Source organism: Poecilia mexicana, unplaced genomic scaffold (genome assembly GCF_051168715.1).
Source record: "Poecilia mexicana isolate PSO_F unplaced genomic scaffold, ASM5116871v1 scaffold_6, whole genome shotgun sequence".
In the NCBI taxonomy this organism is placed as follows: Eukaryota; Metazoa; Chordata; class Actinopteri; order Cyprinodontiformes; family Poeciliidae; genus Poecilia; species Poecilia mexicana.
In genome coordinates, this window is record NW_028263375.1 from 26,614,820 (window position 1) to 26,632,091 (window position 17,272).

Below are 17,272 nucleotides of genomic sequence, written 5' to 3' on the forward strand. Positions count from 1 at the left end.
CTGTTCAGCAGCAACTCATGTCAGATGTTAATTGTTGGAGATTTTTTGGTATTATCATTTTGTTATTACTTCATATTCAGTCTAATGTTAATCAATAGTTAATCAATATTCAGTCTATAGATTATTAAAGTGTTCTCTTCCTTCTGTGTGCATAAACTGACATGGAGGCCCCGTCTGCTTGTTTGTCTTCATGTGAAAGTTAACTGTGTGTTTCCCAGACCTTAAATTATGTTTCCACAGGTGCCTCCTTATCAACTGGAATACTCCCTATTTTAGAAACTGCCTGTGTGCAGTAATATTTTGTTTCTGCTGTCTTTCTTCCCTATCCTCCCCCTTTTTGTTTGATAATAAAAGTCAAGCTGTAACCAAAGGTCTTCAGAACGCTCAGTGAACGGCTTGGAGGAGCAGTCTGCCGAGTCTTCTCCTTTTGCAAAAGCTTGGTCAGAAAACTCATATACGTTGTCTGTGGTTCTTTTATCTAGGTTTGAGAAAAATACCTATCATTAATGATTTTCTAATTAACATAATTAATGACCACTCGTGGCAGAAAGGCTAGAAAATATTTTTTTTCAGCTAAAATCAATATTGTGAAATCAAACCTGAACTAAATCCAATGGAAATCTTTCAAAACTCTTAGTTTTGAATGTCCATTTTTACTTATTTCTCGTCATAACAGATCAGACAAACTAAAATATGGAAGACAGTGACATTTTTTAAACCTAATATTTGTTGATTCTTATAAACAATTAGGCGATGTTGCAAAAATGTCAAATCAAGACCTTTTCCAGCAAATTCCTTATGAGTTTCTAGACAGTTTTCTATAAAAACAAACATTAAAGACCAGACTTATTCTGCCAGAGAACATATCTGTAAAAAGTGTTATAAGCTTGTGACTTGAAGTACACTTAGACTTTTTTGTCTAACACAGTAAGAGGCATTTTTAAGTACATCTTAGACAACAAAAACAACAAAGCCACATTTTGTGATCACTGAATGCCAGTGGCTTTTCCACAAGCCCCCCCCCCCACCACAAAGCCGCCTCATTCTGTCGCAGCCTCAAATTCCTGTTTTCAGGACAATGCATGTAATCCTTGACTTTCCTTCTTTCTTTCTTTTGCATGCTTTCCTTTTAAAAGCAGCCTCCGGCATTCCAGATATCTCACCTGCTTTCCGCTGTGGCTATGATGAGGCAGCGAGCTCCTGCTGGGGCTCTGGATGGCGTTCTTCCTGACTTTGGCTGCTGCTCAGGACTTCACCGCATGCTATTGTTCCTGACAGCGGGAAAGAGGCAAAGGCATGTTCACACAAACAAGGACAAAATCCCACCGCGACACAAATACTTGGAAAAATACATTTTATTACTAGAAGCAGAAACAAACAAAAAAGACATTTTCAAGAACAGTTACTAATTACATCAAATCATAATCTTTACTCAAGATGTTTTCATACCTACTAGTCTGGTGGACTCAGTTTGACTTGGAAGCCAGATTGCAACATTTGTTACTTTTTCAACTGGTACAGTTCGCTTTCACACTGCAATGTGTCAAATGAGCCAAGCTAATTGAAAAACCTGTTCACCTCTTTGTCTCTGGTGGCTCTGCACCAAGAACCACTGAATTAAACACAGCAGAAGAAGAAGACATGAGCGCAACTTCCTTCTTCACAAAATGTAAACCAAAACGAAGCAGCGTCAGATTTTAGCGCTTGTAGGATTTCTCTTTTGTCGTTGGTAAAAGACAATGAGCCATTTCTCCCGTTGGCGTTAAACTCTTGTGTTTGTTTTGAATGTATTTGTGGATTTCCTGCTTTTGGAGCAGTCGCTGATCTGCTTGGCATTCACATAAGCATTCGAACCGCACCAGAGTTCACTTCAGCCGAACAGAGACCTAGCGATTTAGGCAGTCCAGAGTTTGCGTTTTTGTTCCACATCAGCGTTCGATAGTGTGTTCACACACCTCCCCAAACGTACCGGACTTTTTAGGCAAATGAACAAGAGTTTGATTAAAGCGGACCAAACAGGGTTGGTGTGAATGCACCCCAGGTCTCCTCACATGATCTTGTCAAGATATCAGTGACTTTGCTGTTTTAATCCCCATTTCTTTACCATGTTGTTTTACACTACTTTGGCTGTGGCCCACATACATACAGCCAAGTCAAAAAGCTTTTATGTAAATTGGTACTTGGCTAAGTTGAAACAGCTGAACCGCAAATCACTGAAGGACAAGACTACGACTCTATCCAGGCTGTTAATGTTCTACTTGCACCTCCTTTGTCTAGTTCAGGGACATCTCAAGGAGCTCATGGTCCGCTGCCCAACAAGCTTTTTAAAATCATTCCATTTTGTATTGTTTGGAAATACAGTATACATGGACAGACCACCTGCTTGTCCACAGTCATTCATCAGCCTGCCTCAGCATCAGAGTTTCCAAAAAACAGTCCATTTCGTGTGCTGCCTCGGAGTTGCAGGCTGACAGATTTGTTAGGTCAAGGTGTATGTAAGCAAATGTAAAGAGATGACTTTTCTGGTTCCATTTATTCATGTCATCAATATAAGATTTCTAGGGTGGACTGTAATAGGTTTGTTGCCTTCCACTTTGGAGATTCGCTGGTTCAGATCTCACCTGGGACTTTTCAGTGCAGAGTTGGCCTGCTCTCTCAGCATATGCATGTGTTTCCTATAAGTCGTCTGGTTTCCCTTCAGGTTTCACTTGCCGGGTTCAATTCACCCTTAATTTTTGTGCGTCTCTGTTGTCCTCTTAATGGACTCTACCCTCATTGTTGATGGGTGAGATAGGCTCTTTGTCAACGCTTAGTCATATATTTATTGAGTCTTTCTTACTTTCCTTACAAGATGCTGTCATATCTCTGTGACCTGTCGTAGTTCTGAGTAAGAGTGGGATGACTAAATGTTGCTGGGTTCACGAAACAAAACATTTTCTTAAATAGAAGTTTCACAGAGAGCTTGTATTTTAAAGAAACTGTAATCTGAATGTTTTAGTCTTGATTTGAGTGGTCAATGTTCTGTGTTTTTGTTTGTTTAATCCTAAGGTGTCGATAAGGCTTTTAAAAAAAAACACAAAAAAAACCCCTTTAAAAATGTTTAGCTTGAATGTTTCCACAAACTGAATACACGTTTCACGCATCCTGAACTAAGTTTATAATTATTTCTGTTCTTTGCTAGTTTGCTTTCGCTCAAAATTTGAGATTTTGGCCAAAATGTGCACAAATGGGTACAATAATAATAAGAAGAAAACTTTACATGAGTAAGCCTGTCACGATAACAAATTTTGCTGGACGATTAATTGTCTAAAAAATTATTGCGATAAATGATAATATTGTTTCAAGACCTTTTGACACTGATTTAATGGAAATGACTAATAATGCATGTGATTTCCTGCCATAGATAGATACACTTTATTTTCAAAAGAACACATAACACTGGAACTAATAAACTAAATAAACAAAACAACCAAAAACAAAAATAAAATGGATTCTCAGTCTCCATTAACAAAAAACGTACTTGAATAAAAACTAAACATGAAGCCAAAGTGGAAATAAATACTGCATTCAACCAAAAGAGTGCAGATTATGAAGTCTGTATGTGCCCTTCAGTAATCACTAGATTTAAATAGAGAAGATGGGCACATCCGAGGCTGCACAGTGGCACAGTTGGTAGAGCTGTTGCCTTGCAGCAAGAAGGTTCTGGGTTTATATCTGCATGGAGTTTTGCATGTTCTCCCTGTGCATGTGTGGGTTTTCTCTGGGTACTCCGGTTTCCTCCCACAGTCCAAAAACATGACTGTCAGGTTAATTGGCCTCTCCAAATTGTCCCTAGGTGTGAGTGTGTGTATGCATGGTTGTGTGTCTGTGTCGCCTTGCGACAGACTGGCGACCTGTCCAGGGTGACCCCGCCTCTCGCCCGGAACGTTAGCTGGAGATAGACACCAGCAACCCTCCCGACCCACTAGGGACAAGGGTGTAAAGAAAATGGATGGATGGATGGGCACATCCGACTACCTAATGCAGTAGTTCATCCTACACGATTTTTTGCCCCTATTTTCTCCTTATGACAATCTTAGGTCATTGGCCGATCTAAGATCGTCGCTGGTGATTTTGTAACCGATCATCCTGCAGTGTGTGATGTGTTACGGTAGATTGTCGTGGCCGCTCCGATCTAAATCAGGGGTTTTCCCGGACTGGGAGCTTAACGCAGCCTGTTGAATGTGACAGAAAGCGCAGATTCTCCTCCGTGCTTTCTGAGGAGAAATTATGGAGGGGAATCCCAAACAGCACAATCAGAAAGCGCAGATTCTCCTCCGTGCTTTCTGAGGGGAAATTATGGAGGGGAATCCCAAACAGCTGACACAGCGCAACTCGAAGTCCAGCGGACATTGGAGATATGCGGAAACAACATTAATATTTATTCAACATTTCGTGCAAAGAATATAGAAATGACAAGGAGAGGAGTTGGAGCCAAATTGCTATCGCAGTTGATAAACCCTGTAAGTTTTCAGCTGTTCTTCGTTAACGTGACATAAATAGGTTATAATGATTTTCATTCAGTCAGAACTTTACGCTGACTCTAGCCACATGGATCACAGGTAGATTCTAGTAAAGCATTGATTAATACCTGATATTAAAATTAGTTAACTGGACTTGTAGCCATTACTTTGTGCCCATGTGGCTGGACACCACACGGCACAATCGAACCCGATCGAACCATTATACCTAGGATTTCTGTCGGCTAATGTGTGGTTTCTCAGGTTTTGAAAATGGGCCGACAACTCGTGTCGTGTGAGCTGGACATTACACTAAGGAAATGAGGAAGGGAGGGTCAGTGGAGAGCACCGGAGCTGAGCCTTTTTTCATTCAGTGTCATCAAGAGAAAGAAAAAAGGCAGGAAGAGACGATAAAGCCGATAATTAAAATGAGGTCGATAGGTTTAATTTATTGTGCGATTAATTGATTTATCGTTTATCGCGACAGGCCTATACATGAGTACTTTAGTTTTGGAGCAAAAGCTGTACGGCTGAGGCTAACTTTAGGGCTGTTAGCCGCTAATGTCTTAGCTAGCTATGCCATTCCCAAAGGGTCTCAAATCATAATTTGTATGTTGTCTGTTACTTAGGCCACGTTCACACAGAGCAGGTCTTGGTGCTCAACTCAGATTTTTGCTTCAATGATTTTTTTTTCTGTACTACTAAATAACGCGACCTCTATCAGGGTTTTGTTTAAACAACTTACAACCCTGAAACTACCTGTATGTGCAGAAGAAGAACATATACGTTGTTTACGGAAGTAATAATGGACACGTTTATGAATCGATTTTAGTGTTGTTGAACAACGGGAGCTGACAGATCGTAACAAGATGAAGGAAACTAAGAAAAAGAAAGCAAAACTAATAGCAACGACTTTTTGTGGATCGTTTAAATCAGTAGAGAAATTAGTTTGGCTGCGAAGTCGGACCTGGAGAGGTGGGATTGTGGTGTGATGCGCTTCTCTGACACAGATTCTTTCAAAATGTTATAATTACAACATTCAGCTGTTGTTTACATCCAGACTTACCACGTCTGGCTTCTTCTGGTGCAGAACTGTGACTCACGTCAATGACGTAAAGGTCAGATAAAATGTGACACGACTGTTCAGATTGCAGACACTTTGAAATCATTCAGATACAAATCCAATTTAGAGCCACAAGTAGAAATGGCACAAATCAGATTTTTTTGAGGGGGGTAACAAAAAAAAAAAAAAAAAGATTGGAATTGAGCCATTTAGGCTGCCATGAAAAAATCACATATGGCTTACATGTGGACAAAGAAAATGTTGTCCATATTTTTGTCGACTGCATTTTCTTGTTGTGTTCATGAAAATCTTTAATTACCCAAAAGCACTGCCAGATTTAAAAAGTGGAAGAGACTTCCTTAGTCCTAAAGCAAACAAAAAATGTTATCAGGTTCAACAAATATGTTAAACTATAAATGTTATCTGTTAGCCAGAGTAGTAATTTTTTTTAAACCATCGTATGAAATACCAAATTGTTTTTGTTTTAATGTAGAACTTGAACATTTGAATTATTGATGAGATATGACCAACCTTAAAAGGAAGAGTCAATTTAAACTGAATCAGAAATTCAAACCTTAATTATTCGGTTTTAGAGGCGTCGTTAAAAAATAATCACCGACAATAACAATTCCTCCTTCGCTGCGGTCAGCAGCCTTACTTAGCTGTTTCCTCACTGTGTGACAGTTTACATGATTGCCCTCATGAAAGACAGACAGACACGGCTAATTATGGAGGTGAAAGGAATCTGAGTCTTGTGCAGTTTTTTGGACAAAAAAAAAAGTAACACCTCCTTGCAGAACCACAGGGACAAAATTTTATTCACAAAATGTGCAAGCAACAGGACACAAACTTTAGTATGTACCCTCAAACATGCACATATTTACTTATAGTGTGGGCCGACACATGGTGAGGACCACCCAAGAGGCGGCAGCCGCCTTGGAAATAATGAAAATTCTGCAGCAGCCTGTGACGCTGCATCTCCTCAGGGGTTTGTGGAGGGATGGTTCCAGGGCCTTTGGATATTTTTTTTTTATTCTCATGATAGCATCTGTTATTTAAAAAAAAAAACTATTCGGTATTGTGTTAATTTTTTAAAGTGTTAAGATTTCATTACATTTCGTTGTGTTGTCGTCATAAAGCTGGGAGTGGCCTCTACTGCCCCCTACTTCCTGTGCTGCGCAATATGCCTTCAACTGTATATTTGAAGGCATATTGGATATGCCTTCAAATATCCAATATCCTTTTTGATATTGATATTATTTTTGAATATCCCAACACTATAAGCAAATTAATCATTCAGATACAAATTAAGGTCTCTTCTACAGGTTAATAGTAACTGTCCCATTATTGCACCATATGTCAATTTAAAGCCTTCTATAGTAGTACTTGGTCAACCCTAAACACTAAAAAAAAAAAAATTCATCCCAATCTTAATTAACATTTTATCCTTCAAATTTCAAGGTTTCTTCTCATGACATGACTTTTTGCCCATGGAAGAATCACATAGTCATTTCAAAGTGATTTATTCAACAGATTTGTGTCCTAACTACCCCACAACAAGCGTAACACAAACACACACACACACACACACACACACACACACACACACACACACACAGGGCCCACGCCCATATTGAATGACATCAAAACCCGATGCAACAAAGCAGACTGCTTCACATGCACATCCTCCGCTAAGCCCGCCTAGGCCTGGCTTTACACACAGCTCAATTTTAGCTGTGGTTAGCATCAACCGTTAGCCACAGCCCCCCTCCAGCCCCAAGAGAGTTAATTGGTTGGGTCGGACACAGGCATCTCCTTGTCTGTCACAGACACACACACACACACAACTGCTCACAGAGTGTGTTACCTTGAGTGTAGCAGCGCAGCAAGCTAACCACACATGGGCATAAGGGGGGTTGGCTCCAGGACAACTGGTGCTGCCAGGCTAGCCCCCTTCTTCTAGAAGTGTCCGTCACACGTAAACACGCAATCACACTGGAGCCGTGGCTATTTTGAGAACGGCAGTAAAATATGCGCCCGAGGTGACCACAAGAGCAAGCTGAATGCGCAGAGTCAAAGTAGGCAGCTATAACACGCGCAATTTAAATACACAAACCCAAATGTGGACGTGAGGTAAATACGGAATCACACGGCTCACACAACCTATATTTACACTTGATAAACACCTGGTGGCTGAAAATAACCATCTCAACAGCTCCCCTTTAAAAAAACAAAAAACAAAATCAAGGCTCAAAGGTGCTTTTAGGGCCTTAGGATATCCAAGCAGTGGTCACAGGAGGCTGTGGGAGGTGACACTAGCTTACTGTACGTTATTATGATAGGCTGAACAATCTGGCATGAGCACAAGAGTCGCCAATAGGGCCGACAAATAGAGCAAGAGAATCTGAAACACTGCTAATCTTCTCATTTCAATCAACAGCACATGGCATTTTTGTCACAGCAGCTTTTAAAAGTTAACCTTTAAATTGCAACACATTTACGTAATAATCGTCAGTTAAAAGGAGGATATAGAAAAGACAAATGTGGAAAAGGTCTCGTACTTTACCTTATGCTGCATTAATTCTGGTCAACTTAAACCAAAATGCAGCAAATGGAAGGGATGATCAATCAGAATCTGACTTGTTCAATAAGTTTGATAAATCATTGATGTAGTGATGTAATACTTTGACATTTTAACTCGTTTGCAGTGACAGAAGCAGTTTAGCGTTACTGCAAAATGGACATGCTGGTTATAAATGGAGGAAAAAAACATGATTTCAAACAACATCAGAATCTTAAAAAAAATACAAAGATGGAAAGATGACTTTTTAGAAATTAAGCAAATATTTTTCTTCTTTCATTGTCTGGGTGTAATAAAGAATTATGTTTAACTTTTATAAGATCCTGTTCATGCCAAAGAAGAGTCGCACTGCTTATTAAATTGTAATAACAATCAATCAATAGTCTTTTTTTATCCATTACCCCTTAAGAAATCAGAACATTTACAGGTACACAATTTGTGTTTATTGTAGAAATCTGCTAGCAGAGCCCATGTTACACCAACACAGATTAACTAATCTGCTTCAAAACCTTTCAGTAGAAAGGTGAAGAGATGTAATGTAGCTTATTAGAGTTTCTAGAATCTTAACTAAGCTTTACAAATAATTAATATCTACACCACAAAAAGAGAATTAGGCCAACACTGCAAAAACACAAAATATTCCATATCTGGTTTATTTTCTAATGCAAACCTCATAGTACACTTATGAAATAACACAAAACTAACTTGCAAGTAACTTTTTAGCAAGATACACAGGCTTGTTTGAAGTAAATAATGCCTTAATATTAATGAAAAAGTCCTGGTTACATTGGCAGATTATTTCACTTATATCCCATGTTATAAGTTAACTATCTGCCAATGTAACTAGGACTTTTTCATTAATATTAAGGAATTATTTACTTAAAATAAGCTTGTGTATCTTGCTAAAAAGTTACTTTTAAATCAGTTTCTATTATTTTAAGTAAACTAAGATATTTGCACTAGAAACTAGACCAAAATCACTTGGTAATAGTTTGTGTTTTTGCAGTGAATTTTTCTTTTTTGATTATTTTTTCAGAAATTACCCCCCACTTATGCTGTTGAATTTCTTCATTTTCACAGCTCAAAACACAGAGGAGCCTTTTCTTCCCTACGTTATAAATCCACAATAAAGCACATGTCACTTAAATACCAGCGAGCATCATAAATAATGCCGGGACCCCCAGACGCTGCTGAAAACAAATGACTGACTGTGGTGTGGACCAGCTGTGGACCTCAGGTCTAACCCTTAGCTCCACAGAGGGCTCTAAGTTGGCTAAATGACTGGCTATCAAATAATTACAATCACAGCCCCCACCCCCTTTTTCTGCCAGATAAAAAAAAAAAGCAGGCAGGGTCTGAGACCTGCTTTGTGAAATGTGGCCACCTCAACAAGGAGCTTGATTATGTGCCGATGGACCAGCAGCTCCGGGTCGGTCTCCTTCCACAGTAATCACCTCAAGTGGTGGAGGAAGTAGTAAATAGCAGCTTTTAGACAACCAGGGGTAGGTGGATGTACCCACGGGGCCGCCGCTGTTCTATGGCTGGATTCATTCACATACGTGTATGTGCAGCCCGGCTCCACGACGGCAAAACCAGCCGAATAATTAGGTTCGGGTTAATGAGTAACGCTCTATAAACCACTGGCTACTGTTGATGTACTTTACCAAACCTCTGCTTCCTGCCGTTTAATACCCCCACCTATTGAAAAATTCAGCTCAGTTATATATATAGCAAAAAAGCTGAGGTGAATCTGGACTGATAGAGTAGAGCAAATAACTCTTCTCTAATAATGCTGTTGATTTAACGTAGCTGTAGAGCAAGCATAGCTACTTGCTTTAAGGGTTAATTGTGTTTTTTTCCTTAAGTCCGTCTTTGTGAAGTTAATACGTTCCCTGTAGCTTGTAAATATTTCATACTACAGTGAGTTTGTTGAAAATGTAAATGAACCTTCTGGATTTTGGAAGATAAGCAAATCAGACACACGTACAGCCTGTTTAGCTAGCTTTAGCAATATAGCTCTTAAGTTAAATCTGATGTTTTGTTCAGATGAACACTGTCCACGTTTCTATGTAAAGTAAAAAATTTTTGAGTTTTCCTTCTGCATAAATCTGTTTGTGCAGTGATTTTCTCTATGTTATGCATTCAAACTATGAAGCAACACATTAACTAAAAGTTATTGTAATGTATTTAACTGATTTAATGAGACAAGACTGCAAATAAATTGTTTTTTTTTTTACTCCAGCTATATGGAAGGCAGCCATATTTGATTTTGAGGACCCACTCTAAGGTGCCTTCCTGTTCATTTTCCACTTTAAATCTGAAACAAATACATTTTGGAGCAAACATTAAACTCGCACTCACAACCCTCGACCAACCAAGACATTTTTCATCTTCTTCTATGTCAAAATGTTTTTCTTCTATGACATAACCCCCTTAAAAACCTGAAAACTGCTGTCATAAAACCTCTTTACGCTGGCATAAGTGATAAATGAAGTATTAACCGAGGTAGTACATGTCCACAAAAGTTTGAGAAACACAGAGCCAAGCATTAAAAAGCAAAGCAGGTTCAGACTTGCAAAGCTTGTTGCTAAATGTTCGTAGCTGTGATGCATCCTTGGCTGATCAGTGGCACATCATAACCTAATAAGGTGCACAAATACAGTTTCAGGGAGGTCCATTCTTTCTACAGACTGCAATTCAAGGAACTGCTGGGGTTTTTTTTTTTTTTTTTGGAGTCAACATTTGAGGAATCCTTCCAGCAAAAGTGTGAGCTCTGAGTGACTGTAGCTTGTTAGGACATGTTACACTGAAGCCAAGGTAAGTGAATGCAGCTTTTTGAACCACACACACACACACACACACACACACACACACACACACACACACACACACCCCACACACACACACACACACACACACACACACACACACACACACACACACACACACACACACACACACACACACACACACACACACACACACACACACACACCTTGCAGATGTGCAAGGGTGTTTGTAGTTCACTGGTTTGAGCCACCAACACTTCATGCCTGAGCAGCAGAGAAAGATCGTACAGATCCAACAAGGCGGTTCTAAACAGCATTAACATTTTTTCTCCACTCCTTTTCTGAAACCAAAATAATTGTAAGTGACCCTTTTGCATGTGTCACGTAAACATATTTTCTTACAGTGCACTACAAAGTACAAAGCAGAAAACCGCATGGTGCATCGAGTGGAAGTGAGAATCGGTCTAAACCTGTTATTCCAACTCCGGATGGGAATAGATCGAGCAACAATCAGAAATGTTTCCCAAGTCAGTGATTGTACAAGAAGTTGTGGAGTGACTGAACAGCTTCAACAAATGCATGTTCTGATATTTTAAAAAAAATCTAATAACTTCAGAACTTTGGGAGAGAACAATTCTTCCATCTGTTTCCTCCTCAGCTGTACAACATATCTGACTCAGAACAAAGCCCCTAGAGTAAACTTCTGGGTGAAGTCAGAGGACAATCCCCTCAGTGTTTTCCTGTGCTGGAGCTTTGGGAGTGAATCACGCAGCATCCAGACGTCTAGACATGCCTCTGTTGGTCTGCACATGGCCTCCAGGCAAATGGTCCACACAGGCCGCCCCCTGCCCTATCCAACGCGCGGAAAGGTGTGGGGGTTTCCGACCTGATCCAATCTCCTTTGTGCTACACCGGACCGAGCCCAAACCCAGGTTAAAGGTCAGCCTCCTGAGGAAGGGCTGGAACAGAAGATGAGTGTGCATGGGAGCTGGTCTGCAGGTGTACGGGTGGAGGATTACTGGCCGGCTGCGAGTCAGAGGCTGGAGTAGAAACTGTGGCAGATGGTGACTCGGCTTTTCCTCTTCTCTTTAAAAAAATTACATATTATGCTTTGATCTGAAGATTTCAAAAACAAATAAAAACCAGTAATGTTATTAACACCCAATCAGTCTGGAAAGGCTTAAAATGCCATTTCTAAGGCTTTGGGACTTCAACACACTGAAAAACTGGTGGACCTTCTCAGCTTTGCCTGGATCCAGGCACAGAACCAGACGTTGTCCATTGTCCTACATTAAATTTTACAGCTAATATGGACCGATACCGATATCATGCGATAATATTGTGCATCAATAATTGCCATAAGTAAAAGCAGAAAATCCTGAAGGAGAGTGAATTGGCATCCAAAGGTCAACACGTGTTACGACAGTTCTTCAAAGATTCAGATAAAATTCCTCCGCAATGATGTAAAAACTTAAAATATAGCAATTAGTGGATGCACATTGTTGCTGCTAAAGGTTTCACAAGCATTTTGCATTTTGTATTTCATGGATCTCTTAGTAAACTTTCACAAAATACCAGTATTACAATATTTGGGTGTCATTTAATTGGAATTTTACGAACAACAGTGAAAGAAAAACCAACAGCATCTACTGTATGTGCAAAGTTTGAGGCATCCGGGTCTGCTCACCACTTGAACCAACGATGCTTTTTGTCACTCAGTTGATTTAACTAAGCAGCTCGGCTGTGTGTAGGCGCACACCGATGTGTTGCAGAGTCACCTCTGTTTTCTCTGTAAGAACTGCCAAAGGGAAATACAAAGACTCAAAGATGACTTCTTTTTTATTTCAAAACCAAAGTGTCAAAGAAGTCTTATTTACTTAACAAAACCTATACCAACATGCAGAAGCTCAACATAAAGCGTAGCAGCCGCAGGAATTATTACAATGTTAAGAAGAGGAAACCTCATCAAGCAACGGATGTTATCTACGACTCTGGAAACAGAGTTTAGACCATTTGGAAACAGCTTAAGTGGTTGTGTGATGATTAAAGTTCATTATTGATAAATATTTTAATATTTGGGTTTGTGTGTTTTTTTTCTTTTAACTGTGTCACTCTTTGCTTTCCATAGTGGAGACACTTACGGAGCTACAACACTGTCCAATTGGACACAAAACATATTCTCTCACACCGAACCTGGTTCTGCTTTATGTTGTTACTGTTAAAAGAGAGTCATTCCTTCCCATTGTCACCAAATCTAATAATCTACAGCAGGATTACTTGCATATTTTTCTTACTAACTGGAAATAAACAGATTAAATAAACTGAGATTGAACAATATTATTTGATCTGCGTGGAGAGACCGAATAGGAACGAGTTGGCTTAATTGATTTTTTTTATTTTATTTTGGGGGAACAAATTTGTTGAGGACTGTTTTATTTAAAGATTTGTTGGCACCGAATAAAAATACTGAATTCAACTGAATTGAGAAAGATCATTTCTCCAATTCAGTAAAAGCTGAACAGTTAGAAATCCATGTTGTTTTTTCTGACCTTGTCAATGTCTTAATTGTTACTGACGGTCAAGAAACAGAAAAGTTTCATCATGAGAAGATTTTGCTGCCATCAACTTTGCATCAAAAACCTTGAAACCTTGGTGTATTTGTCAGATAAAGCCAGTAACATTTTGTAATCTGTGTAAAGCTCAAATGCCTCCTAAATCACAGACTTCAATGTACCCCTCAAAAAACAAAAACAAAGTCCCACTTCAACCTCTGCACAGACCGCCATAAAACCCACACTCCAAACACAAGCACCTTTTCTAGACACACAGCTGGGGTTTTGTAATCACTTTTTACGCTCGGGCACCGGGCCAACAATCTGTCTGGGCTGATTTCTGCGCCACTTCTGTTGCAACAAGACAAGCCAACATCTATGTTTCCCTGTCATTTCAGACGTGGGGGTGGAGACGCAAACACTGTAAGAGGATTATGTGTAATAGAGAAAGCGAAATAGAAATGTGTCGAGAAAAGATACACTTTGTGAGATCATGAGAAAAAGCTGCTCGAAGGTGATGAAATGTGTGCAGACTGTTAAATGCAAAAAGAACATGGCGTAGACTCAGCTTGTTGGGCTGCTCTGGTCCTTTGCAACAAATCGTGGAGAACCAGTTCAAATTTGGTGAAACCAGTATATGGCTGAGTCGAATGGTAGCAACGAAACAATATGTGAATCATACTGAGCACATGAGGTTTCATGTGCAACAACTACAGGAAAAAAGTTACCAATGCAAACATTCAGACGAATCAGCGATGAGCTGATCTCGGAAACGTTCACAGCCTCATCATGTCTTGCATCCACGATTTACGTGTTTTTAATTACAAGGGATTAAAGAGTAAGCACAGTGGTGTGTAAATAATTATTTTTATTTTGCAAGCGCTTTGGACCGACATTACGGTGAGGTGGCCTGGCATGATTCATTCTTTCTAATGATGAGTGCTGTTTGGAAGTGATTAAAAGCTGGCGCAATATGGAGTCTGTAGCTGTGTTTTCATCAACATTATTTTTTATGTGCATTTTGAATTATCGCGTAAGAAAAGGTTGATGGAAACTGCAAAATTTTAAATAACGTCCCCGATATTGCAAAAACAAAACAAAAAAAATCAAACAAAAAAAAGCTTTAAAGAGTTAATACGCTAAAGAGGCGATGGAAACACATTTGTGGAACAGTGAACTTTTCTAGTCCAATCATCCGTTCCCATTTGGAGCTGGTCTCTTAAGCAGGAAAACATGATCTAACACAAAGCAAACTTGTTTCAGGAATGGTTTGAGGAGCAAATGGGTCTGAGGTGTTGATTCAGCCTCCATATTCCCCAGATCTCAATCCAATCAATCATGGGATGTATTGAACATTCAAGACCATGAGAGCTGGTGTGAGATAGAAAAGCACACCTTCAGGTGTCTACCGGAGTCCATTTCTCACAGGGTATAAGTGATTTGCAGTGAAACAAGGAGCCAATTCACCATAAAAAAATAAAAAGGTGGTGAAGATGTTAGATCTGACTTGTGTAAGGATGCACTATTAATTTCTCACCAAAGAAACAGAAAATGAGGACAACTTTGAGGATAAAGTTTGACTTTGAGGATAAAGTTGTCCTCATTTTCTGTTAGACTTTGAGAACAAAGTTTAGGCAGTTTGAAACCATCTAAACTGTTTTTACCACAGCTCAGGCCGTACAGTAAACAACAGGTTTACTATTTCAGGTGTGAAATTTGGAAAACATTTAAAGAAAGATTGGTACCCTGGGGGTTAGAACTTGAAAGGACGACAATGGTAAGATCAAACAGACTACGCAATTGCTCAAGAGGCAAACTTGTCATGACGATGTTGAGGCCCAATAAATGAACGTGGGTTAATAGTGTTCCTTGAAGGCCTGGAACCACGCCTTTGTGTGCGTACTTCGGTGTAAACGCAACGTACAATTGAGCTCATACACTCAGGACGCCCCCTCCCTCCTCCCTCCTTCTGATGTAAAGCTGATTAGACAGCAGCCGCACTTCCGTCCCCCCTCCACTTCGACCTGCCAAAAGCTGCTAATTATAGATGGACCTTGACAGTATACCGCTTCATGGTCAACTTATGCCCTCCCACTCAATGTCTAGGGCCTTGTCATTATATAAGCAACACGGCTCCGGGTCAAGGGCTCCCCACTCTTTGTTTTCCAGTGCACCCTCTCCAACCTGCAGACGGGCGCTGAGGGAGAGGGTTGTGTGGGTGGTGCGGGCACAAATTTAAAGAGCCTGTATTGTGCTCCTTTATAAGTCTATAATTTTCCCCTGGGTGTCTACTGAAAACGATGCCTTTAAATGCTTTATTGCCACGTTGAAGCTGTAAGCTTTATACGAAAGAGGGATGTTCTTTTTAGCTCTGAGGGGGCAGCCATTTGGGAAAACATTTAATGTACTGCTTGCAGTTTGAATTTTCTCACATTTGCAAGGAACGTGCTTTCAGCATGTGAGGATTAATTTAAAGAGTAAACGTCCGGAATATGCCAGTTTTCTGATATAAATACCCAACTTTTTCGGGTGCGAAAAGGATCCGAATGCCGTCAATTCTTACTCACCTTCTATCAACTAGTCAAAGGAGAAGATTTAAATAGAGTCAATTTCAGCACAGAGAATGAAGACTGGAGATTTGACAACAAACTTGTGCTGTTTGTATCTTTTGGACATGCAATCTCTGACACCTGCTGGATCTGGAAATCTTAGAGCTAACACAAATTCTCCTTTAGAGATGTTCTATGTTCTCTAAAGGAGAAAGAGATGCAGAGGTTTAATATGACAATAGTTAATAAAAGTTGCCAATAACGATTTCAAACTCAACTCCAAATGATTTATTTTTCTTTTAAATTTGTTAATCATTGTTTTAAAGTGATTCTTCAATCACACTCACAATGTGACTTTATCTCCAGCCGTTATGTAACTAAATGCTATTCTCTGTTGACGAGCTGGATTGTTTACTGAACCACTTTGAGATAATGGACGAAGTGATCATTCACATTTACATGGGGAAATCAGATCATTGTAGTGGTAGGTGTGAGCAGGCTTACCTCGCCACCGGCGTTCTTGCTCCAAGGCTTCACCACTTCCAGTTTCCAGAGTTTCCTTCTCTTTACGGATCTGTGGATGCAACAGTTCTCAGTAAACAGACAATTTCCTTTCTCCTAATGTCTAAATTTCAAATATTCCAATTAATCAAGGTCTCTGAAGAGGAAAACCACCTCTGCCAGGTAAATCATTACTCCCCGTTTGAACATCACTTCTTGGTTGTATTTATTTGCATCTTACTAAGCGTACTACTGACTTTTCAAATATATGAATGTTAATCTTCTTACCTTGTGAAAAATGTTCCCCTCAAATCTGTGAATACAGAAAGGGCTGCCCAGTCTCACAGTTAACAGCTACTGTCTGTCGCCGTCGTCCTTTCTCATCAAAAGGTTTACAATGAAGTGAGAAGTTTGGTTTGCATCCTTGTCGCAGCATCCTATGACCATTTCTACAGTGAATAAAGCAACGTTAGTTGTCAAAAGCAACTGCCTGGCGATTGACGAGCTTTGTAAGAGTTAATGCACATGTACGTTGAATAGAAATGGCGGAGTGGGACACTTCGTAAAATTGTGATGTTATGTACAAGGGTAAAGCAAAGAATGTGGTCATTGAGTGTACACTACAACCCCAAAGTGAGAATGAAAAGGCCAAATAGGCCAAACATTTAAATTAGGGCGCAGCCATTTGCTTAAAAACCTGAGTTTTCTCTTGTCTCAAGAGGGAGCCGACCGTGTTCC

The 17,272-nt window shown here is 39.8% G+C and overlaps 1 long non-coding RNA gene across 1 annotated transcript; it reads right to left on the reverse strand.

The window, feature by feature from the left end:
- Positions 1-1,122: 1,122 nt before the first annotated feature.
- On the reverse strand, positions 1,123-16,978 carry LOC106917118 (uncharacterized). Its single transcript, XR_001418135.2, has 3 exons — positions 16,823-16,978; positions 16,538-16,607; positions 1,123-1,271 (listed from the first exon to the last, which is right to left on the reverse strand). It is a non-coding gene; the product is annotated as an uncharacterized LOC106917118 (long non-coding RNA).
- Between the last annotated feature and the right edge of the window lie 294 nt (positions 16,979-17,272).